Source organism: Trichechus manatus, unplaced genomic scaffold (assembly GCF_000243295.1).
Source record: "Trichechus manatus latirostris isolate Lorelei unplaced genomic scaffold, TriManLat1.0 scaffold00116, whole genome shotgun sequence".
Taxonomy (NCBI): domain Eukaryota; kingdom Metazoa; phylum Chordata; class Mammalia; order Sirenia; family Trichechidae; genus Trichechus; species Trichechus manatus.
This window is the reverse complement of record NW_004444052.1, coordinates 5,231,019-5,258,441: the sequence shown is the minus strand read 5'-3', so window position 1 is coordinate 5,258,441 and position 27,423 is coordinate 5,231,019. Positions and strand designations below refer to the sequence as shown.

The 27,423-nt window shown below is 40.6% G+C and overlaps 1 long non-coding RNA gene across 1 annotated transcript in view; it reads right to left on the bottom strand.

The window, feature by feature from the left end:
* Positions 1–26,272, bottom strand: part of LOC111821951 (uncharacterized) — a 93,139-nt gene extending 66,867 nt beyond the window's left edge. The window contains exons 1-2 of the long non-coding RNA XR_002825255.1: positions 25,725–26,272; positions 17,958–18,103 (exon numbers count right to left, since the gene is read on the bottom strand). This is a non-coding gene — a long non-coding RNA (uncharacterized LOC111821951). The remainder of the gene's footprint in view (positions 1–17,957; positions 18,104–25,724) is intronic.
* Positions 26,273–27,423: the final 1,151 nt, after the last annotated feature.

The following is a 27,423-nucleotide window of genomic DNA, read 5'->3' as shown; positions in this document are numbered from 1 at the left end:
ATAGTATGGCTGCAAGATGTAGACTAAGAGCTACCAGAAGCCTTGTTGGCCACTGCCTTCCTTATCTAGTGCCACTGTAATAGAAACACCACAAGCAGGAGGCTTTACCAAACAGAAATTTATTTTCCCACGGTTCAGGAGGCTAGAAGTCTGAATTCAGGGCACCAGATCTAGGGGATGGCTTTCCTATCTGTCAGCCCTGGGGGAAGATCCTTGTTTCTTTCAACTTCTCCTTCTCAGTTCCTTGGCGATCTTCATGTAGCATGGCATCTGTCTTCCCCAGTCTGTGCTTCCTTACTTCTGTCCCTAATCTACTCTTTTATATCTCAGAAGCGATTGGCTTAAAACACACCCTACACTGATAGGGCGTCATTAACATAACTAAGAAAACCCTATTGCCACATGGGATTACATTCACAAGTATAGGAGTTAGGATTTACAACATATATTTCGGGGGACACAATTCAATTCATAACAGCCAATATGTGAAAGAAGCCAGTCTGACTGAATGAAGCCCATACGGAGAGAGTAACAGAGTTGAGATATGGGTAGGAAAAGTCCTGCTGGAATTCATGCATGGAATCCAGCTGTCTCCACACCCTTGCCCTTTCTATAGCTACTTGAGCCTTCCAGTAAATTCCTTTTTGCCTAAGCTAAGAGTTGAGTCTCTATACTTTGCCATGAGAGGGTTTTGCCTACTCTAATCTGTTTTCTACTTTTTCAACTATACCATAAAAGCCTTGAGGATAAGGGCTCATCTCCTATTGTTTAGTATTCTCTATGGTACTCATTATGATTTTTAATATATAAATGCATTCCATCATTGTATTGACGCTTTCCAGATAAGTGCTCAATGTCTCTCCTGTGTAATATTGGGATAAGACAGATGTAGGAAGCATGTAGTTAGGCATAGAGCTGGAAGAGTGTTGGACAAGGAAAAGTTGGACTATGGAAGAATGTTGTCTAGCCTCCAGTTGTCCCCGCAATGATCCCCACCTCCTAATATTCACACCCTTCCATAGTCCTATTCTACATCGTACCGGAGTTGATCTGTGTGACCAACAGTTTATGGTAGAAGTGGTGGCTGTCACTTCTGAGATTAGGCTATAAAAGGCTGCTTCTTTCATCTTAGGTGCTCTCTGGTTCATTAGTCCTCGTTTTCTCTGGGATCACTCGACCTAGGGAAAGCCACTGACCACAATGTGAGTATCCCTACGAAGAACCCTACATGACAAAAAACTAAGGTCCCTGTCAACAGCCAGTGTGCTGACAACCACATGAGTAAGCTTGGAAGTGGATCCCTAGGTCCCAGCTAGGTCTTCAGATGACTGCAGCCTTAGCTGACATCTGAACTGCAACCTCAGGAGACACCCTGAGGCAGAACTACCCAGTAAAGCCACTCCCAATTCCTGACACTCAGAAGCATAAAATAATAAATGGTTTTTGTTAAAGTTTAAGGGTAATAAATAACTAATACAGCTCCCAGTTAAAACCAGTTGCTATCTAGTGAATTCCAATTCATGGTGACCCCATGTGTGTCAGAGTAGAACTGTGCTCCATAGGGTTTTCAATGGCTGTGATCTTTTGAAAGTAGATTGCTAGGACTTTCTTCCAAGGTGCATATGGGTGGACTCAAACTGCCAACCTTTTGGTTAATAGCCAAGTGGTTAGCCATTTGCACCACCAAGGTAATCCTATTATAGCTCCCATGGTCCCATAAATAAATCAAGGGTCCAGAAGGGTCTGTCTTAGTTATCTAGTGCTGCTATAACAGAAATACCACAAGTGGATGGCTTTAACAAACAGAAATTTATTCTCTCACAGTCTAGTAGGCTACAAGTCCAAATTTAGAACATCAACTCCAAGGGAAGGCTTTCTCTGTCTGTCGGCTCTGGGGGAAGGTCCTTGTCATCAATCTTTCCCAGTCAAGGAACTTCTTAGCACCGGGACCCTGGGTCTAAAGGACACGCTATTCTCCTGGGTCTTGCGTCTTTGTGGAATGACGTCCCCCAGTCTCTCTGCTCACTTCTCTCTTTTATATCTTGCAAGAGATTGACTTAAGACAAAACCTAATTCTGTAAATTGAATCCTGCCTCATTTAACATAACTGCCTCTAATCCCACCTCATTAACATCATAGAGGTAGGATTTATAACACATGAGAAAATCATATCAGAATGCAAAATCGTGGAAAATCACATAATACTGGAAATCATGGCCTAGTCAAGTTGACACATTTTTGGGGGGAACACAATTCAATCCATAACAGGGTCCAAGATGATGAAGCAGCATCTAGAGATTTCATGGCCTCAGTTGTCACAGCTGACACCATGCCCAGGAAGTAAAAACCAAAACAAAAGAATAAGGGATCAATAGGAACCAGAAATCTTGGAGATAAGTGCAAATGGAAAGAAATTTGGACGTCATTTTTGCCATGAGACAGACAAGGTTTCTGGAACCAGGAAATCAATGTCCAGGTAGGAAAAAGTCGGTTCTCAATGGCTCAAATTGACAAGTATCTACAACCCAGAGGGGCACGAGCAATCAGAATACAGGAGACTGCTGCATCCTAGCGTGAGGTTGGTTTGCCCTAGACTCCATTAAACTTCCTATTGAGTGAGTGTGACTCTATGCCTACCAGAAACCACAGCAGAAAAGTAGACAATACAACTGGTGTGTCATTTACTGCCAGGACAGTGGTTGGAGACCTTCAAGGCTATTCTTTCATCTTTTTTCAGGAATTTACCTTTGCTACCTGGGTAGCATTTGACACCTTCCAAAATCCAGTCCCACCATCCCATGTTTCTTCAGCACAGACATACCATCCCATCAGTTCAGGCCATTCCTCTTTAGTGTTTTTCTAGACCTAGATTGCCTTCCCCACTTTCCTGACTCCTTCAAGCTCTACTAATTCCCTTAGACTCAATTTAAACCTTTCATCATTCATGAAACTTTGACCAGCTTTCTAGCCCACCCTGGTATTTCCATTTCTGAAACCCTCGAGCACTAAGAACACAAACCACAGAATTCAGTGCTTGGTTATACATTGTCTTGTTGACCTTTGCCTAAAATGTTTTGCCTTCACCAAAGATTGTAAAATAGAGTTTTGATAGTATCAAAGTCAATGTTTTCCAAATCCAACCACACATCAAAATCTCTGCATTAGTCAAGGTTCTCCAGAGAAACAGAACAAATAGAATATATATATATAGAGAGAGAGAGATTTCTTTTAAGAAATTGGTTCAGGCAATTGTAAGGGCTCTCAAGTCTGAGATCTGTAGGACAAGCCAGCAGGCTGGAAACTCAGCCAAAAGTTGATGTTGCAGTTTAGAGTCCAGAATTCATAAGGAAGGCTAGCAAGCTGGAAACTCAGGCAGGATTTCTCAGTTACAGTCTTGAGGCAGAATTCTTTCCCCTCTGAAGACCTTCATCAGATTGGATGAGTCTCACCCACATTATCGAGGGCAATCTTCTTTGCTTAAAAGTCGACTATAAATGTTAATAACATCTACAAAATACTTAGACTACTGTTTGACTAAATAGACTAGCCAAGTTGGCACATAAAATTAACCACTACAATAACCTTTGATGCCGTTTAAAAGGCTTCGAAAAAATTAAAATTGCCAGTCTCCATGTCAGATTTATTGACTCAAATATTGGTGGAGTGAGGCCCAGGAGAATGTCATGTTAACAAGCTCCTCACATGACCGCTATGCAGCTAAGCCTGCACAGCTCCACACAATCATGTTAGGCACATCATTAAATGCTCAAGAGCATGTTTTGGATAAACTGAACGGACTCTTCTAATCTGTCCCATTGGTCTTACATCAAAAGTCATGGTAGATATTACATAAACAAGAAAACAGCATAGACGTAACCAGCTAGAGTTCTGACTACATAAAATTGATTTAATTCCCTGTCCCAGACTTCATCATTCCTTGCATAGTTAAAATTAAAGCCTCTACACATTCAGACGTCTTAGAAGAAGTACAACCAGAATGCTCCTTAGAAGCAAGGATGGCGAGACTATGTCTTACATACTTTGGACATGTTGTCAGGAAGGATCAGTTCCTGGAGAAGGACATCATGCTTGGTAAAGTACAGGGTCAGCAAAAAAGAGGAAGACCCTCAAAGAGATGGACTGACACAGTGGCTACAACAATGGGCTCAAGCATAACAACGATTGTGAGCATGGCGCAGGACCAGGCAGTGTTTCGTTCTGCGGTGCGTAGGGTCACTATGAGTCAGAACCAACATGATTGTACCTAGCAACAACACACATGCAGAAAGAAGCCCTGGTGGTGCAGTGGTTAAGCACCAGCCTGCTAACTAAAGGGTTGGCAGTTCAAACCCACAAGCAGCTCCAAGGGAGCAAAGATGTTGCGATCTGCTCCCATAAAGATTACAGCTAGGAAACCCTATGGGGCAGTTCTACTCTGTCATACAGGGTTGCCATGAGTTGGAATTGACTAGATGGCACACAATAACAACACACACCCAGAACACCCAACCAATCCAAATTTAGTCTCACTGGATTACATTATTCCTTCCCTCCTATCTTCCTTTTTTCCCTTCTCCTTCTCACTCTTGATTATGGTCACTAAAAAAAAATCTTAAAAGAGGAAGCATTTGTCGTCAAGAATATGTCTCTTAGAGCTGAGCTTAATTGGGTATTTTATGAAAGAAGCTTTTCAATCTTGCAGAACATCAACTTTGACAGTGGGTTATGAATGTTGTTCTAGAAGCTTTAATAAAAGTCAGTCTACATAAAATCATTTCCTTCTTAAAGACGGAAATTATTTTTAAGTATTTTGGTGAGTTTAGTGAAAAATGTGACAAAGTAAAGAATATATAAATTATTCAAGTTGTTCGATATTTTTTTGGCATCAGTACCTCAAAAAATGATAGGCTGTGGCAACACTGGAAATGTTTCAATAGATAATTAAATGTAATGTGACATAAGTACTTACGTATTGATCCAAGTCTGAATATTTTCTTTTGCTAGGTCAATAAGTATTTCCCATGGGTCTAAAGTGGACAGGCCCAAGAATGAGCAATTTTTCAAAACAGATAAACACTATATGATATCAGATAAATACTGCACAATATCTGTTTACCTTGAAGGGCCATTTAAGAAGCTGTAAAAGAAGGTATGAAAAGGTTCTCTGTGGAGAGTTTGACATATGTCTACAGCCTTGTAATTTCTTGATTATATTTATGGTCTTGATCATGTTAAAGGAATCCTGGTGGTGGAGTAGTTAAGTGCTGCTAACCAAAAGGTTGGCGGTTCAAACTCACCAGCTGACCTGTGGGAGAAAGAAGTGGCAGTCTGCTTCTACAAAGATTTACAGCCTTGGAAACCTTATGGGACAGCTCTACTCTGTTCTGTAGGATCACTATGGGTCAAAATCGACTCCACAGTAATGGGTAGATCATGTTAATGACCGTATTTTGACCCTACAATGCACAGAATTTTAATTGTTAAATGCTAGTCACTTAACAACAATTTGGTAGAGAAGAATCAGATACATACCTCCAACTAAAACGTTAGCACTCATGTTAGCACTCAACTTCCCTAAAAGGATGGTTCTAAAGTAAAGGTGCCAGCAAGTCCATCCCCCACCCGAAGTGACTCTCACTTTTTTTTAATCTAAATACTCATTGCTAGAGTACTTTTCCTGCCAACAAACTAAGTTATTTACTATTCTTAAACACATGTTGCATTTCCTTGTCTCCATGCTTTCAGTCTTAAAATTGCCACTATTTAATACTCTGGAGCCCTGGTGGCGCAGTGGTTAACAGCTCAGGCTGCTAACCAGAAGGTCAGCAGTTCAAATCCACCAGCTGCTCCTTGGAAACCCTATGGGGCAGTTCTACTCTGTTGCTATGAGTTGGAATCGACTTGAGGGCAACGAGTTTGGTTTTGGGTTTATTTAATACTCTAATACTCTCTCCTCATCCCCTCCTCTTTTTCACCCCCACCAACATTTTTCATACCTATCCAAATTATTCCTCCTCAGTGAAGCCTTCCAGACCACTTCTTTCCAGAGTCATTTCTCCTCCTCCTAAACTTCTTTGGTGGATATGTACTAATTATTTATCTGGAAATTGATGTACTGAGAATTTATTTCTCCCTTGTATTTTCTAAATTATCATTTATTTATGATTTGTCTTGCCAATGGTTTTGAAGTCTATTAAAGCAAGTCTTACATGTCTTTGTGAATCCAACAGTGTCTACACTTCTTGTTTGATTGTTTAAGGAAGAAGGAGAGGGAACCAGAGAGATAAACATGGTTATTAACATTTATTGGAAGGTCCTTTTTTGTTGCTGTTAGATGCCCTTGAGTCAGTTCCAACTCATAGTGACCCTATGAAACAAAACACTGTCTGGTCCTGAGCCATTCTCACAATCGTTGTTATGTTTGAGGCCATTGCTGCAGCCACTGTGTCAATCCATCTCATTGAGGGTCTTCTTCTTTTTCATTGACTCTCTACTTTACCAAGTATGATATCCTTCTCCAGGTCCCTCCTGATAACATGTCCAAAGTATATGAGACGTAGTCTCGACATGCTTGCTTCTAAGGAGCATGCTGGCTGTACTTCTTCCAAGATAGATTTGTTCATTCCTCTGGCAGTCCATGGTATATTCAATATTCTTCTACAACACCATAATTAAAAGGCATCAATTATTCATCGGTCTTCCTTATTCATTGTCCAAAAAGTCCCTATGTGGCACAAATGGTTTGTGCTCAACTGCTAACTTAAAGGTTGGAAGTTTGAACCCATCCAGCAGTACCACGGAAGAAAAGTTCTGGAGATCTCCTTCTGTTAAGACTGTTGTTGTTGTTGATAGGTGTCATTGAGTCAGTTCCAACTCATACTGACCCTATGTACAACAGAACAAAACACTGCACCATCCTGCACCTTCCTCACAATCGTTGCTACGTTTGAGCCCATTGTTTCATCCACTGTATTAATCCATCTAGTTGAGGGTTTTCCTCTTTTTCGGTGATCCGCTACTTTACCAAGCATGATGTCCTTCTCCAGAGACTGATCCCTCCTGATAACGTGTCCAAAGTACGTAAGATGAAGTCTTACCATCTTGCTTCCAAGGAGCATTCTGGTTGTACTTCTTCTAAAACAGACTTGTTTGTTCTTCTGGCAGTCCATGGTATATTCAATATTCTTTGCCTACATCATAATTCAAAGGCATTAATTCCAGCCAAGAAAATCCTTAGAAACTAAGGAGAAGTTGTACTCTGCACACATGGGGTCACCATAAGTTAGAATCAACTGGACAGTAATGAACAACATTTATTATTTACTATCTGCCAGGCACTGTTCAAGCTACTATTTGCATATTGTATCATTTGTTCATCTCATTAGAGGAGTCCTGGTGCAGAAGTGATTAGGAGCTCGACTGCTAAGCAAAAGATTGGTGGTTTGAACCCACCAGCCACTCCACGGGAAAAAGACGTGACAGTCTACCTTTGTAAAGATTACAGCCTTGAAAGCCCTATTGGGCAGTTCTACTCTGTCCTATAGGGTCACTGTGAATTGGAATCAACTCAGTGGCAATGGGTTTAATCTCCTCAATACCTATGAGATAGATTCTCTTGTTGTCCTCATTGTACAAATGAGGAATATGAGGTACACAGGGGTTAAGTAAGTTGACTAAGTTTGTGCAAAACGAGAAGAAACATTTGAACTCAACGAAACAATTGGCTCTAAAGCAATATGCAAAGAGTAACGTAGACTTTAATGTAGAGGAAGAACATCTCACAGGTTGTTGTTAGTTGCCCAGTTGGCTCCAACTCATGGCAACCAACTCATAGCAGAACTAAACATTGCCTGGTCCTACACCATCTTAATAATAGTTGGTATGTTTGGGTCCATTGTCGCAGCCATTGTATCAATCCATCTCATTGAGGGTTTCCTTTGCTTTTACTGACTGTCTACTTTACCAAACATGATGTCCTTTTATAGACATTTGTCTTTCCCAATGCTGTGTCTATATCAAAAATATTCGGTAATGATCCATAAGGCTTTCATCAGCTAATTTCAGAATTAGATCTCCATCCTTTCTTTCTAGCCTGTCTTAGTCTGGAAGCTCCCTGAAACCTGTCCACCATAAGTGACCCTGCTGGTATTTGAAATACCAGTGGCATAGCTTCCAGCATCATAGCAACAGGCAAGCCACCACAGTATGACAAATTGACAGACGGGTGGTGGATCTCACAGATGGGGATGGAGTATTTGCTTTAATGAGTTTCCAACTTCCATACAGTAAATATCGCAGACATGCTGTGGTTTGAGAAACATACTAGTTTTCAAAACAAGCATGTCCTGTATGGAAAATTTGCTTCTCTGCACCACAGAGCTCTGTCACCTCCCCTCGGGGCTGAATTCAGCACTGCCTAGGGCTTCAGATGATCCTGGCAGTTCAGCCCCTACTTGAAAATCTGGTTCAACTGAAAATGGTCTTATCAGCCTAGTTTCTAAGCCTTGGGGCAAACACAAATTGTTTGGCCCTAGTTGTTCCCATTTAAAAGTTTGCTTTAAGCAACAATGAAAGTACCAACGTTAACGATAGATAGGAATGGTAAACTCAACTTTTAATAGAAGAAAAGGTTAGAACATATATAATATTCTGCATAAAGCAAAATACTTTGACTTGCTTAAACCAATTTCCAGGATAACCACACCAAAAAAAAAAAAAAAGAAAGAAAAAAAGCAAGTACTTATTTGGTAGACAAATACCTGTATGCTTCCTGCAAGAAGTGATTTAAATATCAGAAACTCTAAAACAATCATGCGTTTTCCTTGTCTTGCCTCAGCCTATGACCCCAAACACACCCAAAGAACTTAAAGTAGTCCAAAAGGCAGAGTAGTGATCATTAACTAGCTGTCTGAAAGGCAGAGCTTATTCCAGGTTCTAGAAAATCATTCGTGAAACTGGAGTAAAATTGTAGTCATAAATATATGACTCGGAGGAGAACCTCTAAAAACTAAATTGCATTGAATTAATTGATCTCTATAGCCCTCCTGGAGGGGAAATCTAAGCCATTCATAACCTAAGAAAATTAATTATGAAACAATGCATCCAGGACTTTCCCTACATTCATATAAAAAATTAACATTAATAACCACAGTGTTCCCCCCTACAGCACCTGCCACTGACTGCCCCAGTTAATTAAAGCTTACACAGTGGTTTTAGCCTTGGGCAGTCCTTTGAATTATATACCAAACCAATGTCATCTGCATTCAGAGATGTTGTGCTGACAGTTTTATTTCCCAGATGAACTGAAATGATTGAACTGAAGAATGCAAAACAAGCAGTGCTTACCCTGGCCGGTTCCCTCACAGTTTGTTCCCTTTCCGGCTGGTAGGAAAGTAATTAAGAACCAGTAAGAGGACAATGTTTAACAGGAACATTTGTTGAAGTGATGAATTAGAGAGGGGTCTTCATAATTAGTGCCGGAGCCAAAATTTAACTTTATGTTTAAATGTTACATTGTTTTTCCCCACCAACTGTATGTCAGTTTTGTAGTACTGTGGTGGCTTGCCTGTTGCTGTGATGCTGGAAACTATGCCACTGGTATTTCAAATACCAGCAGGGTCACCCATGGTGGACAGGGTTCAGTGGAGCTTCCAGACTAAGACAGACTAAGAAGAAAGACCTAGCAATCTACTTCTGAAAATTAGCCAATGAAACCTTTGTGGGTGACAACAGAATATTGTCTGATATAGTGCTGAAAGATGAGTCCCTAGGTTGGAAGGCATTCAAAATACAGCGACCATAAAAATGGACGTGAACATACCAACAATCACGAAGATGGTGCAGGACTGAGCAGCGTTTCTTTCCTTTGTCGCCAATTCAAAGGCAACAAAGAGCAACATGTTATTCCAGTTTCAAAAGTGGCAAAACTGACTTTGTTGTTAGGTGCTGTCAAGTCAGTTCAGATTCAGAGCTACCCTATGTACAACAGAACAGTGCCCAGTCCTGCACCACCCTCAGAACTGTTGCTATGTTTCAGCCCATTGTTGCAGCCACTGTGTTAATCCATCTTGTTGAAGGTCTTCCTCTTTTTCATTGACCCTCTACTTTATCAAGTATGATGTCCTTCTCCAGGTCCCTCCTGATAACATGTCCAAAGTATATGAGACGTAGTCTCGACATCCTTGCTTCTAAGGAACATTCTGGTTGTACTTCTTCCAAGACAGATTTGTTCACTTTTCTGGCAGTCCATGGTATATTCAATATTATTCGCCAACACCATAATTCAAAAGCTTATATTCTTCTTCGATCTTCCTTATTCATTGTCCAGCTTTCCCAAGCATATGAGGCAATTGAAAATACTATGGCCTGGTCCAGAGTACCTTAGTCCTAAAAAGACATCTTTGCTTTTTAACACTTTAAGAGGTTTTTTGCAGCAGATTTGCCCAATGCAATACATCGTTTGATTTCTTGACTGCTGCTTCCACGGGTGTTGATTGTGGATCCAAGTAAAATTAAATCCTTTGTACATTCCATGTTCTGATTATTAATGGACATTTGCGGCTATTTCTTCTCATTTTGAGTCGTGCCACATCAGCAAATGAAGGTCCTGAATGCTTTACTCCATCGACGTCATGAAAGTCAAGTTTACTTTGAAGAGGCAGATCTTCCACAGTCATATCTGAGTACCTTCCAACCTGAGGAGTTCATCTTCTGGCACTATATCAGACGAAGTTCAGCTGCTATCCATAAGGTTTTGAGTGGTCAGCTTTTTGAGAAGTAGATTTCCAGATCCTTCTTCCTAGTCTGTCTTAGTCTGGAAGCTCCACTGAAACCTGTCCACCATGGGTGACCCTGCTGGTATTTGAAATACCAGTGGCATAGCTTCCCGTATCACAGCAACACGCAAGGCACCACAGTACAACAAACTGACAGACAAGTGGGGGGGGGGGGCAAAACTGATGGCAAACTGAATTAAGAAGGGGAAGGAGGGTGAAAGAGAAAAAAAGCAAGCCACAAAGTAAGATTAGTGGATAGCTGGCATTCTCAGAACTTTGTTCTCATCAATGAGCCAATACTATAGTCAGCACATCGGCCAGCAGGCCTCTAAAACCAAGTCTATGCCCAAAATTTAAACAGAAAATCAGAAAATATCAGTTCTGTGACTGAATCTAAGAATCAAAGTGGGGGGAGGGGGCATGGATTAACCACATACCTAACCAAAAACCAAAAAACTCATTGCCATAGAATTGATTTTGACTCATATAACCCTATAGGACAGTGCAGAACTGCCACATAGGGTTTTCAAGGCTGTAATCTTTACGGAAGCGGACTGCCACACCTTTCTCTCTCAGGGCAGCTGGTGGGTTGGAACCACTGACCTTTCAGTTAGCATCTGAGTGCTTAATCTCTGCACCACTAGGGCTCTTTAACCATATATCTGAGAGGAACCAAATTAGAGACGTTTTGTAAGTGTGGTACCAAGAAGATTCATATATCTTCCGATTCTACTTGAGAAGCCTAAACTCTAAGGTACCTAAGCCATGATGACATCAGCTATATTATGCCCAGGTATTATGAATGGACTTAACTCATTTTGGCTTCTCAGTTAGAATAGTGTAGGATGTGTGGTTATCACTGGTGCTATTTTACAAACATTCAGAATTCCCTCCTCTGGGACGCAAGGTAGGATTATATTTCCTGGCACTTGTGTGGATGGATGTGGTCACACGGCCAGTGTGATCCAGTGAGTTGTACGCAGTCTTTTAATCACCAATTTTCGACCTGCCAGTACTCTCTCTTCGTGGCCTCGGTACCAAAATGAGATTTGCCATGATGCACAGTAGATCCTTCAATGAACCCACGGTGGATATGCAGTGTGAATGAGAAATAAACCTTTGTTGTTTTAAGCCATTAAGACTGGGGGATTGGTTGCCACCATGGCAAAACCTAGCCCAGTGGTTCTGCAAGCATGGTCCCTCCACAAGCAGAATCAGCATCACCGGGACCTTGGGAGAAATACAAATTCTCAGCCCCATCGCAGACCTTGCTGTTATTGTTGTTAGTTGCCTTCAAGGAGATGACTGTTGGCAACTCCGACCCCATGTACAACAGAACAAAACATTGTCTGGTCCTGTGTGAGCTTCACGATCATTGGCATGCTTGTCTATTTTTGCAGTTACTGTGTATTCTGAGTGCCTTCCAAGCTAGGGGGCACCTCTTCCAGCATTATATAGGACAATATTCTATTGTGATCCATAGGGTTTTCATAGGTTAATTTTCAGAATTAGATCACCAGGGCTTTCTTCCTAGTCTGTCCTAGTCTGGAAGGTCCTCTGAAACCTCTCCGCCAGGAGTGACCCTGCTAGTATTTGAAATACTGGTGGCATAGCTTCTAGCATCATAGCAACAGGCAAGCCACCACAGTACAACAAACTGACAGATGGGTCGTAGACCCCAGACCTACTGAATTAGAAACCCAGGGTGTGGAGCCCAGCAATCTGTTTTAACTGGCTTTCAGGGAGTTATGTTTGTTGGCTAAAGTTGGAGAATCAATGACCTGCGAGATCATCCTTCCTGATACAGAGCTAGTATGCCCCTCCCCCAGAGTCATCACCAGGTAGTTGATGACAAGGAAAGCAAATTTAAGACCAAATTCTGACAAATATACAAATATTTACTAGCAAGTGGGTGTGAAACAGTCATGAGACCTTGTCTCATAGCTTGGGAAAGTCCCCCTCTCTGCCCTCAGGCATCTGACAAGCAGCTTGCATGGAAGTTTCACTCTCAGAAAGATTAAAAGATATTTGTGGACAGGACCATCCAGCTTCAGAGTTCTGTGTCCTCCCTAAAACAGGGCGATGTAGGATGAACACAGCTGTAGACCATGAGCACCACCTTACCATATTAGTGCACTGCATTTCCTGGGTCCTATACTTTGTTCGGAGCACTGGTGGTGCAGTGGTTAAGCAGTTGGCTGATAACCAAAGGGTTGGCAGTTCAAATCCACCAGCTGCTCCTTGGAAACCCTATAGGGCAGTTCTACTCTGTCCTGTAGGGTCGCTATGAGTCAGAATTGACTCGATGGTAATGTTTTGTTTTTTTGGTATACCTTGTTCCCTAAAAGCACTGGCACCCAGCAAATGTTTCTAACCAACCACTTACCTTGAAACCCATCCATTTCACCCATGGAAAATGATTTCCTACATCCCAGTTGCTAATTAATAAGTCTCTTGGTGCAGACTTCAAGATATTTGAAGTAGTAAGTAAAAGAAGGGTTGGTTCCTCATTGTGGTACTTCAAATGTTAACTATTCACCCTGGAGGGTGGATTCTGACTAAGGTACTTCAACTGCCTCTAGAGTGTAGATTAAAGTTAACTTAAATACAGGTGCATCACATTATGCATAGGCAAGGAAATGTTATTGTAACAGTGAATCATAGTGTGCATGGGATTAGAGATAGAAGAACAAAAAGTCTGAGTTTGTCAGTGTATAAAGAATTATTCGGAAAAACAATCCTAACAGCCAGTACTACCTATCTGAGTAGAAATGTCTGTAGAGTTCACAGGGCAATTTCTCAAGCTACCATAGTTTCTTGACATTATCCCTTGGTATAAGTTATACTTGGTATATGTATCCTTCGGTATACACCACCAAGCAATCTCCTGTGATTTGTCCCTGACATGAACTATTGCCCTAGCAGTAGACAGTATCCTAAGTAAAAAGTCAGTTCCAGTTATCCTATTAAATATCTTAAAATTGTAAATTGCCATTCTGGTTTTTAAATCAGCATATTGTGAATTTAGGTAGCATGATTCAATGATTCAAATTTCCAGACTCTTACAACCTAGGAGATGAACTCAAAAAAAAAAAAAATGAAATGCCTAAAAGATGAAAGTTAAGCCCTGGATCAACGATAAATCTTTCTGAGGTTCATTTTCATTCTTTCTCTCTCTCTCTATCTCTCTCTCAGCTTTTCAGAATAATACGTAGAGTTGTGTTCATTCTCACAGCCTTAAAAAAAAAAAATGAATGAAAGTATGGATTTATTCTAGGACTGTACTCTACTTTGAGTGTTCAGATATAATGAAAAAATATATCGCTTCTGTAGAGTTCACCTATCCAATATCTTCAATTACCAGAAACAATAACAAAAGTCCAAAGTTTTAAAAATTATCCAAATCAGATATAATCAATTGTTCTTGCTAAATGGCTTTTATTTGACCCCTAGGAGAGTGTCGAGGTCCTTGGGTGGTGCAAAATGGTTTGCATTACTACTAAGCTAAAGGTTTACAGTTCAAACCCACCCAGCAGTTCTGTGAAAGACAGGCCTGGCGATCTCCATAAGGATTACAGCCAAGAAAACTCTTCGGAGTTGTTCTACTCTGTAATGACATGGGGTCATCATTAGTGGAAGTCAACTTGACAGCAACAGGTTTGGGCTTTTTTGGTCTAAGAGAGTATCTTTATGTCTAATCAGTCTTATATAAATTCTAACATGCTTAGTGATACATTTGTCTAAACTATGGCAAGTTTTGAAGTCACAGATCTGAAAAGGGGTGGGGAGTAGACTGCTAAAAGAGACCTTATTATCAGCAAAAAGAAGTGAGACGTGACAGCAAGAATGAGACAGAAAAACTGTTCTTAAAAAAAAATTGTCGTTGTTAGGTGCCGTCTAGTCAGTTCCAACTCATAGTAACTTTAAGCACAAAAGAATTAAACACTGCCCAGTCCCATGCCATCCTCACAATTGCTGCTATGCTTGAGCCCATTGTTGTAGTCACCGTGTCAGTCCATCTCGTTGAGGGTCTTCCTCTTTTTCACTGACCCTCTATTTTACCAAGCATGATGTCCTTCTCCAGGGAATGATCCCACCTGGAAATAGAAGTTTTAAAAAATAGACCTCAAATTTTAAAAGATAGGAAGAAAGGAAGGGAAGAAGGAAAAAAAGGAAGGAAGGAAGATAGGAAGGCAGGCAGGCAGGAAGGAAAGAAAGACAGCAGAGCCATTTAGTGAAGGATCCACTAGACCTACACATCTCAATAAGAGGCTCTGGGCACATCAGTACGTTGAACCTCAATACAACATCTGGGATTTGTATAATGAGTATGGCATTGAATTTATGCTTTTTATATAATGCTTAATAAGGCAGAGAAGTATGTTCTGTAACCTATAAAAATAGCTAAATATATGTTTTGGCGGTTAAAGTGGTAAAATACCTTAATAATACGTTCAACAGGAAGCCACTCATTCCCCACTTGCCAAGTAAATGAGTTGTTAAAATACTATTAAATTATTTCCATGCCAGTTAGTAATACCGAGGGATTAGAACTTTTTTATTTGCTTTTTTGACTCTCAAGTATTAGAGATTGAAGAATTCCTGACATCAAAGGCAAGAACTCCCTCAATTCACTATCTCCATTGTGATGTTGCCAACAATCCCACAGGAGACAAGTAGATTGAGAAGCATAATTGGCAGGGTTAATTATACTAGAATTTGGAGAATTTACCTGGCAAGCTCTATAAAGGTAATCTGATCCTGTCCAAGGAAGAGGAAAAAAAGCTATAATAAAACAGCATTTCCTTCATCGTTTCTCATTTTCTGAGGCACTCAAACCCAGGATTAGGTCCTTAAAATAGAATGTTGTTATGTTGTTGTTGTTGTTGTTGTTAAGTACGCTTGAGTTGGTTCTGACTGATAGAGACCCTATGTACAACAGAAGGAAATACTGCCTGGTCCTGAGCCATCTTCATAATCATTGCTATGTTTGAGCCCATTGTTGCAGCCACTCTGTCAATCCATCTCGTTGAGGGTCTTCCTCTTTTTTGCTGACTCTCCACTTTACCAAGCATGATGTCCTTCTCCAAGGATTGGTCCCTCCTGATAATATGTCCAAAGTACGTGAGAGGAAGTCTCACCATCCTCGCTCTAAGGAGCATTCTGACTGTACTTCTTCCTAGATAGATTCGTTCATTCTTCTGGCAGTCAGTGGTATACTCAATATTCTTCACCAACACCATAATTTAAAGGCATCAATTCTTCTTTAGTCTTCCTTATTCATTGTCCAACTTTTGCATGCATATGAGGAGATTGAAAATACCATGTCTTGGGTCAGGCATATTTTTAGTCCTCAAAGTGACATCTTTGCTTTTGAACACTTTAAAGAGGTCTTTTGCAGCAGATTTGCCCAACGCAACACGTCATTTGATTTCTTGACTGCTGCTTCCATGGTTGTTGATTGTGAATCCAAGTAAAATGAAATCGTTGACAACTTCAATCTTTTTTCCACTTATCATGATGTTGCTTATTGCCTTCAGTGATTCCCCCCAAAAGCCTAATGAAGTGTCTCACATATGATAGGAGATCAATATTCATCCATTCATTCATTTAACAAATGTTTATTGAATACCTTTTAAGTATGAGGCACTGTGTTAGGAGGTAAGAGATATAAACAAAATAAATGTAGTTCTTACAGATGTCAAATACCATTCAAAACTCACTTAGAAAAAGTCACTTTAAAACTTCAGCCCTGTGGGGGCCATGGTCTCGGGGAACATCTAGCTTAATTGGCATAACACAGTTTCTTAAAGACATGTTCTACGTTCTACCTTGGTGAGTAGCGCCTGGGGTCTTAAAAGCCTGTGAGCAGCCATCTAAGATACTCCACTGGTCTCATCCCTTTGGGAGCAAGGGAGAATGAAGAGAACAGGATACAAGGAAAAGATTAGTCCAAAGGACTAATGGACCACAGCTACCAAGGCCTCCACCAGACTGAGTCCAGTACAGCTCAGTGGTGCCCAGCTACCACCACTAACTGCTCTGACCAGGATCACAACAGAGGGTTCTGGACACAGCTGGAGAAGGATGTAAAACAAAAGTCTAACACACACAAAAAAGACCAGATTTACTGGCCTAAAGGAGATTGGAGAAACCCTGAGAATATGGCCCCCAGAGACCCTTTTAGCTCAGTGGTGAAGTCACTTCCGAGGTTTACCATTCAGCCAGGGATTGGACAGCCCCATAAAACAAAACGGGACTAATGAGGCACAGTAGTCCAGGGACAAGGACTAGAAGGCAGAAGGGGACAGGAAAGCTGGTGATAGGGAACCCAAGGTTGAGTAAGGACAGTGTTGACATGTAGTGGGGTTGTTAATCATTGTCATAGGGCAACATGTGTACTAACTGTTTAATGAGAAACTATTTTGTTCTGTAAACCTTCATCTAAAGTGAGAATAGCAGCACAATTGGAAGAATGTAATCGATGTCACTGAACTGTGCATGTAGAAATGTTTGAAATGGTGCATCTTTGGCTATGTATATTTTCACCAAAAAAAAATGTCAAGAGGGGAGAGGGTTGACATGTCGTGGGCTTGTTAACCAGTATCATAAAACAATATGTGTACTGACTGTTTAATGAGAAACTATTTGTTCTGTAAACCTTCACCTGAAGTACAATAAAAAAAATTTAAAAAAAAAAAACTTTAGCCCTAAGTGTACATTTCCTTTTCCAAATGAAAGGCACACCAATTTACGTGACCCAATAGGTTTGCCGAGGACTTCAGCCCTTTAAAACGAGAATGAAGTTATGTTTTTGGCACATACAGATCTCTAACATCTCCAGCTCCAAGAGCTTTTTTCAGGCAAGAATCTGGTTAGGTAACCATCACTCGGCACATTGCAGAAACTAGTGTGTTAGGTAAGTGTTAATATTCCCTGGGGACTCTGTTGGAAGAAGGAAATCCATCACTAAAAGCTATAGCAATAAAGCAGAGTGACAAGACCTATCAGACAGCATGTTGGATGGCTCAGCAGCTTGGAGTTTCATTATCTAGTGTCTCACCTCCAGGTTCCAGATATTATCTGACTGAGTATCTCCAGCAAGCTCCATTCTAGAAAAAATGCTACATATTTCACCAAGTTCCAGACCCACAGAAGAATGAGTGAAAACCAGATACTAACCTGGATTTTACTTCATCCATGCTAGCCAGGCTTATTGACTCTTCACCATAATGTCATCCTCCAAGACGATGCTCCTAAATCAGTTGGTTTGACAAACGATGCAATCTCTTTGAGTTCTTCCTCTATGCAACCACATGTGCTAGTCACTGAAAATACATCAATGAATAAGATGCACATAGTTCTTTCCCTCAAATAGCAGAGAAACTGAATAAGAAATGAAGAAATGACAATAAAATGTCAAACATGCTCTGACAAGAGCAATATGGGATCTTCTAGGTGTATACAGAAGAGTTCGCATCAAAGGTGAGCTGAGAATGATGAGGGAGTTTTCAGCTGAAGATGGAAATCAGGGTTGGGAGGGGCATCTTACAAGAAGATGAAGTCGCAGGAGCAAAAGCTAGTGATGAGAAAGTGAGTGGTACATGGGTGCAACAGGAAGAGGCAAAGGTCATTTCCTCTGGGAAGTGGCAGGAGCCAAATCAGGCTATGCCTTGAGGGCCATGTTAAGGCATTTGGAGTTGACCCAACTGGCAACAAGGAGTTTTAGAAGGGTTTCAGGCCTGGCAGCGGCATCCACACAGTTGCACTGACACTCGTGACTGCAGCATAGAGGAATATGGCAAACCTGGGACAGGAAGACAACTTAGAAGGCCATAGAATTTCTCATACAAGATACTCGATACCACAGTGATAGGCAAACACACCCTGGGTAGTGGCCTGTCTTCTCCTGAATTAGGCTCAGTGATGAAAGGTCTGGTATACATCTAACCAGGGTTGTCAGTCTGGTAGCCTGAGAGTCAAATCCAGTGATAAGTGAATTCCCTTGGCCAGCACAGTGATTTTTGTTTTAAATGAACTTAACTGTCTTTTTGGAGCCCTGGTGGCACAATGGTTAAGTGTTCAGTTGCTAACCAAAAGGTTGGCAGTTCGAATCCACCAACCACTCCTTGGAAACCCTATGGGGCAGTTCTACTCTGTCCTATAGGATCACTATGCGTCAGAATTGACTCAGTGGCAATGGGTTTGGGTTTTTTTCGTTAACTGTCTTTTTAAGTAGAGTATGCCCTCTACACAACTATTTCCCCAAAGTCAACCCAAGTTAAACATTACCAGCCTGGCCACTGTGAACATTTGAGTTTGTGTAGTTAATGAGATCAGAACATCAAACTTTCTTTAAATTTAATCTGTAAAATCATCATCATTTTTGTGGGCACTTGGGTCACCATTATGGCAGTACCCTATTCTGTGCCAGGCAGGTTTTCGGGGTACAGAGAAGTATGAAACATTAATCATATACTCATAGAGGGTTCACTTATTTGGAGAAAGCATTAAAAGATAATCCACAAAAGATATGAATAGGTATTTTACCAAAGAAGGTCTACATTGAAAAGATGCTCAACATCATTAGTTATTAAGGAAATGAAAATGAGAACCACAATGAGATACCACTTTATACCACTAAGATGTCTGTAATTAAAAAAAAGAAAAAAAAGACAAAAAGAAGTGTTGACTGTGAAGATGTGGAGGAACTGGAACCCTCATGCATTGCTGGTAGGAAAGTAAAATGGTGCAGCCACTTTGGAAAGCAATTTGACCAGTTATTAAAAAGTTAAACATATATTGACTTCAATATATGTGCATTTAATTATTTAAAAATAATAGCATAACTAATGTATTAGTGTATTATGTACAGTATAAAATATACCCAAAAGTAAAATTAAGAGATTTGAAACAAACAAATAAATAATATTTTAATGCAGAAGTATTGATTTCATCACAAAATTTTTAAGAACAAGGGAATTTAGGGTTTAGAATTAGTGAAAAAAAGGGAATTTGAGTAATAAACATGTCAATGTGGGAAGCTGCCAAAATCGAGTGGCAATTAGGCTGTGGGCAAGACCACCCTTGCATAATAAACCCTCAGAACACTCATCAAATTGAAAATCATATTCAAAGTGATGCTGTATTTGCACGATGAACAAAGGAACATCAATCAAAATAAACCCAGCTGTCCAGAAGATGGCAAATGTTCAGGGACACGGGACTGCAGATGTGGTTGATAATAAATGTTCAAGAGGAGAGTTCAAAAGAAAAGGACAGAGAAAGAAAAGTTGGAAGTTGGAGGAAGGATCCATACGACGATGAAGCTTCTTACACAACATGATCTGTTGCTTCCAAGTGGGATGGATTTGGTCACATCATTCTGTCTACCCACCTGGTGTAACCAAAAAGTTAATGATAAGAAAGATCATGCAAGATTTATACAGAGTTATATCAGCTAATAAGTCTTTAAATAATTTTGCTACATCCATTGGTTTTTATCCTTAACCTTTTTCCCTGAGCTTTCACATTACAAAAATAATGATTGCTGTTTGCTTTGATGTTTACAATATGGTATTTTCAGGAAGTGAAAAAACACTTGTCGAGTTGATCCCAACTCTTGGAAATCCCATGTGTTGTTACAGAGTAGAACTGCTCCACAGGGGTTCGCTCGGCTGTAATCTTAATGGAAGCAGATCTTCAGGCCTGTCATTTGAAGTACTGCCAACCTTTAGGTTAGCAGTCAAGCACAGCTATAACTAAAACAGAAGATTCTTATAATGAGTTGTGAGAGACAAATAAAGTTGGGTGAGGAATTTAGGGCCAGATTATGAAGGGTCTTAAAAACAAAATTAGGGAGCATGGGCTTTTTCTAGGTAGCCATGATGGGGCTATTAAATGTTCTTGAGCACAAGACTTTCTGAGTGAAACTCCTTTTGGAGAGATTAACAGTGAGTCCTAGACAGATTGGTCGTATGTGGGGAGAGATGATAGTCAGAAAGCCAGTTAAAATACTAAACCAGTGCCAACTGGAATTTAGGGACCACACCAAGATGGCGGCAATGAGAACAGAACCAAGAAGACAGCAGAAAGTGAAGAATTTACAGATGGCTGGCTGAATGTAGGTGTTTTTAAATATTGGTGCCAAAATTCTCCAACACAGAGTCAGAGAGCAACTTTAATTGAAGTGTACAAAGATAAGCTACAGGCTAATGCTCTACTGGGCTTCTCTGGCTAAATGTGTGGCCCAGAGAACGCTGGAGCTGGCCCAAGGCCGGGAGCTTCTCTATCTTCACAAATCCTGCAGCATCATCCTATCCTTTTCTGCTTCATTGCTTCTCATTAGCACTTTTAAAGAGGCAGAGGAGAGCACTAAAGGAAATATCACCAAGTTTTTCCAAGTGGTGTACAAACTCATGTTACTTTGGAAAGGGGGACTTCGTCTTTATCCACATTTGCGGAATTTTGTAAGGAAAATTCAGGTAAGAACTAACAGACAATACCTCCATATCCAGTGATTTGAATTTAAGAGTGCTGTGGTTTACAATTTTCTTTAGCCATTCTGGATATCTATGTGGTCTGCATGTACATGGAAGCTACATCTAAGTGACCAAATCAACATGATAATTCCTACATCTTAAACAAACAAACAAAAAGAGCTAATTTGCCATCCTTGTATTCCTGCTGTCACTATGGGATCTCTCTGGAGTAACCGTACTTGGAAATCTGTCCTAATATTCCATTTTTTTACTTGAGTATGTAAAAACTCAAAGCTTTGTATTTTATTAGTGAACAAAATTGAGAAAACAAACATAAAGAAAGATAATCTATTCTATATTACCTGATAATAAACTTCAAAATTTTAAGATTAAAAATTATCTACCGGACTTTATTCTTCCACTTTCTGACACTTTTGCATTTTCAGGTTGATTAACGGTGATGTTCACTCAGTCAAATTGTAGACCTTGACTTCCTTCATCTGAGTAGTCATAGCTGCCAAATATTTAGTTTCCCATAAAATCTAGCCTAAAAAATACAACCAGAAGAGTCACCTTTATCTTTCACCTCCCTTTGGAGCCCCCTCTTTGTGGATTTAAAGAAACATCTAAAGATCAAGAGTAGAAACCATACCTTCTGGCTATTAATTAGGTCATTTTTTAGTTTCCCTGATCTGGAATGGACAAAGCGTCCTTTTTTGGGCAATGCATAACCTCCACTGCTGCAAGAGAATCGAGCATTTGTACACAGCCAGATGAAACAATGTTGTGTAATGTTTTTGATATAAATAAAGTAGAAAATCATGGCATGCAAATCTTTACACCATCATTATTCTGAGACTATTTCAAGACAGGGAATTAAACTCAAGCTATAAACTTTCCCTAGAGGAAAGTCAGCCTTATTCTTCCTTGAATATTCTCCCTTCCGATCCTAGTGAACAACTGATGGAATACTTCTTTCTAGAAGTACAACCCCCATACTACAAAGTCTTCCCAAAAGGGGAACTTAGAAACCCTGAAAAGCAAGTCAGTCCAAATATTGCCACGTTCAAAGGACTTTGTGTTGAACCCTGGAAATGCAATAAAGTCCAGTTTTCACCCAAGCTGGGGAATCTAATAGGAGACCCCTGAAGTTAGAACTCAGAAGTAAACAAGATCCTGAGGTTCAGCCCTCAGCCAAAGATTACACAGTTCTATAAAACAATAACACACGTGAGGAACGTGTGTCAGCTTAATCACGTCAATGAGACCAAATGGGCAACACCTGCCCAAAAGCAAACACGAGATGCACAAAGGAGGCCAAAACCAAAATGAAACAAAACAAGAACTACCTATCCATCTATCTCAAGTTGGTATTGGATGGATAAAAGAGACATCTTCCTTAAGATCCTTATACCAAGTTTCAGTCTAAAGTTGGCTACCTATGTGACCTGAATCATCTCAAGCAGAGAATTGGCTTAAAGTACTCTCAGGTTTGTTGCAGGCAGAAGCAAGACCATGTCCTCTCCAGAGGGTCTGAAGTTCAAACCAAACCTGAAAGAATTCTCACTAATAAATTTCCAAGGAAAATGGACAGCTTCTGGTTAAAATTCAGGAAACACACAAGGAGCAGACAACTGGAGGAGAATCGGCAAAAATAATAAATAAAATTTTAGATGCTGGAATTATTTATCACTCTATAGGTAACAGTGATATTTAGTATGCTTAAAGACTTTTTTTAAAGAGCTTTAAAATATCTATACAAAAGAGGCAAATTTTAAGAAGAAAACAGAACTTCTCAACTTGAAAAATATAATAAATGAACATATAAACTCAATAGAAATATATATTCAATAATATTAAGGAATTATTGTTAATTATTACAAGTGTAAAAATGATATACAGGGGAATGTCCTTATTTGGAAGAGAAGCATGCTGAAGTATTTATGGATCAAGGGTCATGATGTCTATAACTTATTTTCAAAACGCTTTAAAAAGAGAGAGAAATGGAAAGATAGATTGATGGACGGGATGGATGAAGAGATGGAAAGTTAGGCACATAGACAAACCAACAAGGAATGGACAAATGGATGGATCGATAGATGGACAGATAAAATAAATAAGGGGAAATGTTAACAATTTATTCAGTCTAGCTGAGTGGGTATATGGGTGTTCATTAAACTATTCTTTCAACTTCTCTGTATCTTTGAAATTTTTCATAATAAAAGTTGCAAGAAAAGTAATCTGTATAAATAGACCAAAGACTTCCTTCTCAGCCTTGGGATTTCTATACTTTTCTGCTCCCAAAATTCACCATCCTTCTTTTCACCTGATCCTGCCCTATTCGCTTCCCAGATGTCAAGGAAGTCAAATATAGTTTCCTACCTTCTCAACAAGGATCTCTGGTGGTGCAATGGTTAAGCACTTGACTGCTAAGTGAAAGGTTGGTGATTCGAACCTACCTGGGGTCAGCTCCCGTAAAGAGTAAAACACCAACAACCAAACCCATTTCCACCAAGTCTATTCCCACTCATAGCGACCCTGTAGGACAAAGTAGTAGAACTGCCCCATAGGGTTTCCAAGGAGCAGCTGGTGGATTCAAACTGCCAACTTATTGATTAGCAGCCAAGCTCTTAACCATTGCCCTACCTGGGCTCCCCCATAAGGTTAGAACCTAAGAAACCCTATGTGCGCTGTCACACAAAGTCACTATGAGTCAAAAATTGAAGGCTCCAAACAGCAATAACACCTTCTCAACAGGCACTTTCTGAAAGCTGTTTTCTGTGTGGAAACCGACTGCATTGTCTAAGACAAAACTTTTGCTAATAATCAACCACGGTTTTGTTCACATATAGATCTCCCTTTGTATTTGTTGCCATTTAAAATCTCCATGATGCTCCTCCTTCTACCGCTCTGTAGGGCTGAGTTTAGAGCTCAGCCAGTCCTTCCCTCCTTATAAGAAGGTAGAGATGCATGTACATTCAATGCCCTCACACACACACACACACACACACACACACACACACACACACACCCCACAATCATTCCCCCACTATACTGAGTCCAGTAGACCCGGCTGAAGTCCAGCAGGCCTTTTTAGAATCAAACAGTGAGGTCATGAAGTCAACCACACAAATCCCAAAGACTGGCTTCTCGGAAGGAATTGAGAATTCACTGATATCTCCCCAGGGATAAGTAAAGTCAAATTATGTCGTTCTCAGACACTCGCATAATTAAATTAATGTAAAATTAAACCCAAAGTGAAATACTCCTCTCTTCATGCTAAAAGTAGTTCACTTGAGCAGTCAGTACAATTGGCTGCTTCTGTGGCACATTATTAAGTGATTTAAAAGATTAATTTTAACACAGACCACACAGTTCCGGTGGCTATTATGCTAGTGTTGAGCAAATAGGCATACTGCCTCAGAAAGAAGCTGCTGGTTGCAGGGCAGAGGAGAATGAAGGAATCCTCTTGTTTTTCCACAGACAATACAATTGTATTCATAGGCTTTCCTCAGTGGGCATATATGTCTTTAACTCAGGAAGTATTAGGAGAGGACCCTTTTCAGGAAGTGAGATCCTGAACTTGCAGACAGATAATTTCATCTAGAGGACAACTGCCACATCCCTAAACCAGGAACATTCAGTTTTGTAATTTGCAGTAACCCACCATCTGCATACCAGAGCATTCTCGACAGAACCAACAGAGAGCAGGCGGATCCCACAGGAGTTTCTGATAAACCAGATCCATAATCAAATGCTAAGGAAATATATTCCCTAAGCCCTGAAACAAAAATGTGAATGCAAACTACACAGGAGTCAGGTTCTCCTGGGGCAGAACTACTAATTCAAGTTTGCATATGGAAATGGAGGTTGCTTTGCTTCCCTGCACTACCTCATACTAAAGCAAAAGTTAGCCACCTCTTTGACCTTGAGTTCCACCAGCTGGTAGGAGTTGCCAGGGCCGCTGAATGACACCAGCTGACCTCAGATGCAAGGATAGGGACAAGTGGAGATGGAGGACGATAAAGGAACAAGGGGTTTCAAGCAGGGGTCAGCAAACTCCTTCTGGAAAGTGCCAAAACAGAAAGCCAAACCCATTGCTGCCAAGTTGATTCTGACTCATGTGACCCTATAGGACACAGTAGAACTGTCTCGTAGGGTTTCCGAGGAGCAGCTAGTGGATTCCAACTGCTGACCTTTTGATTAGCAGCCAAATGCTTAACCACTGTGCCACCAGGCTCAGCTCTGCAGGCCATATAGTCTGTCACAGCTACACAACTCTGCCATGGAGTGAAAGCAGCCACAGAAACTCCAGAAATGAATGGGTGTGGCCAGGTTCCAATAAAGCTCTATTTATTGACAGTGGAATTTGAATATCACACTATTTGCACATGTCCCAAAATATTCTTCTTTTGCTTTTCTTCCCCCCTCCAACCATTTTAAAATGTGAAAACCATTCTTAGCTCACCAGCTGTAGAAAATCAGGTAGCAGGCCGGATTTGGCACATGGGTCACGGCTTGCAGATGGCTGGCTTACAGCAGTGGTTCGCAAACTCGAGCATGCTTCAAAATCACCTAGAAGATGTCTTAAGACACAGATTATTGGGCCCATCTCCGGAGTTTCTGATTCAGTAACTGGGTAAGGCCCTTTCCAGCACTGGTGTAGTGATTTAGAAGATAATATTGGAGCCATTATTCCCTGTCCTAAAATGTGACCCAGCTGGAGCTGGACTCACAAGGACACATCAACTGGGCCCGGAGGTATAAAGATAATAGCAAGGACAATCTTAGAAAACATCTTTTAGGGAAACTTTTACATAAGCAAATCATAAAACACAGCACAAAATACCTACTTACTTTCCACTCTTATCTTTTTCTATTAGCATTTAGTGAATAGTAAGATTTGTTGGACCAACAAAGATCGTCCTGACTGTCATTACTGAAACCTCTACCAATGATTGCTGAAAAAGACAATTCAAAATGTAGGATTACAGTGATTTGCAGTTTCTAGCCAATTTGTGAAAAGGTGAAGCTTTCCATGGTTTTGCCCATTTGTAATGTTAATATATACTGATGACTCTATAAGGTTCCTCAGACTCAGCAGACAAGACTCTGGCACCATGCTTGTCCATTTTCCTACTCTTGTCTATTCTGTAATATTTCCTTGGACTCGGGCAGACATAGCTCTCGCAGCATGCTTGTTCATTTCCTGCTTTTGCCTCTTTGAGTGTATGCTGAATAAAACTTTCTTTTTGCTTTACTAACCTTTGTGACGTTTCTACCCCATGACAGTAGGGAGGGTGATGAACTCTGTCCCAGCACAGCTCTAGGGGTGGTTTCTTGGAGGTAGATGCTACCCTGATGAATAGAAAGGAAGATGCCTTCAATCTTCTCTAAGATCTCCTCCACTTTCCCTCAGTAGCCCTTGTATGCTCGCCCTCAAACAACACACAAGTGGGTGAATCTACTCTACACCTGGGCTAGTACACTTTGCTCTGATACCTCACATCTGCCCCGAGGCCTTCCATGCCTTTAGGCAACTTTGGACCTTCCTCTCACAACCTGCCCTTAGAAATAATATCCCACTGCCTGGTTTAAAGCCTGCCTCTGAGAATTTACAAGCTGGTTGACCTTGGGCAACCTACTCAATCTCTCTGTGTTTTATCTTCCTTATCTGTAAAATGGGAATAATAATCTGATCCAACTCATAGGGTTGTCACGAGAATGTTAGGTGCCTGTGGAGGATTTTTCGACTCATAGCAATCCCATGCGACAGAGCAGAACTGCCCCATAGGGTTTTCTAAGTTGTCATCTTTATGGAAGCAGATCACCTGGTCTTTCTTCCACAGAGTGGCTGGTGAGTTTGAACCACCAAATTTTGGTTAGCAGCTGAGCTCTTAACAATTTGTGCCACCAGGGCTCCTTGTCATGAGGATACAAAAAAAAAAAAAAAAAAAAACCAAACTCGTTGCCTGCAAATCAATTCCGACTCACAGCTACCCTACAGGACAGAGTAGAACTGCCCCATAGGGTTTCTAAGGAGCGGCTAGTGGATTCAAACTGCAGACCTTTTGGTTAGCAGCAAAACGCTTAACCACTGCGCCACATAGACTGCCATAATGTATCCAAAGCCCGATACCTGGAACCTAGTACCCCCCCAATCCCAT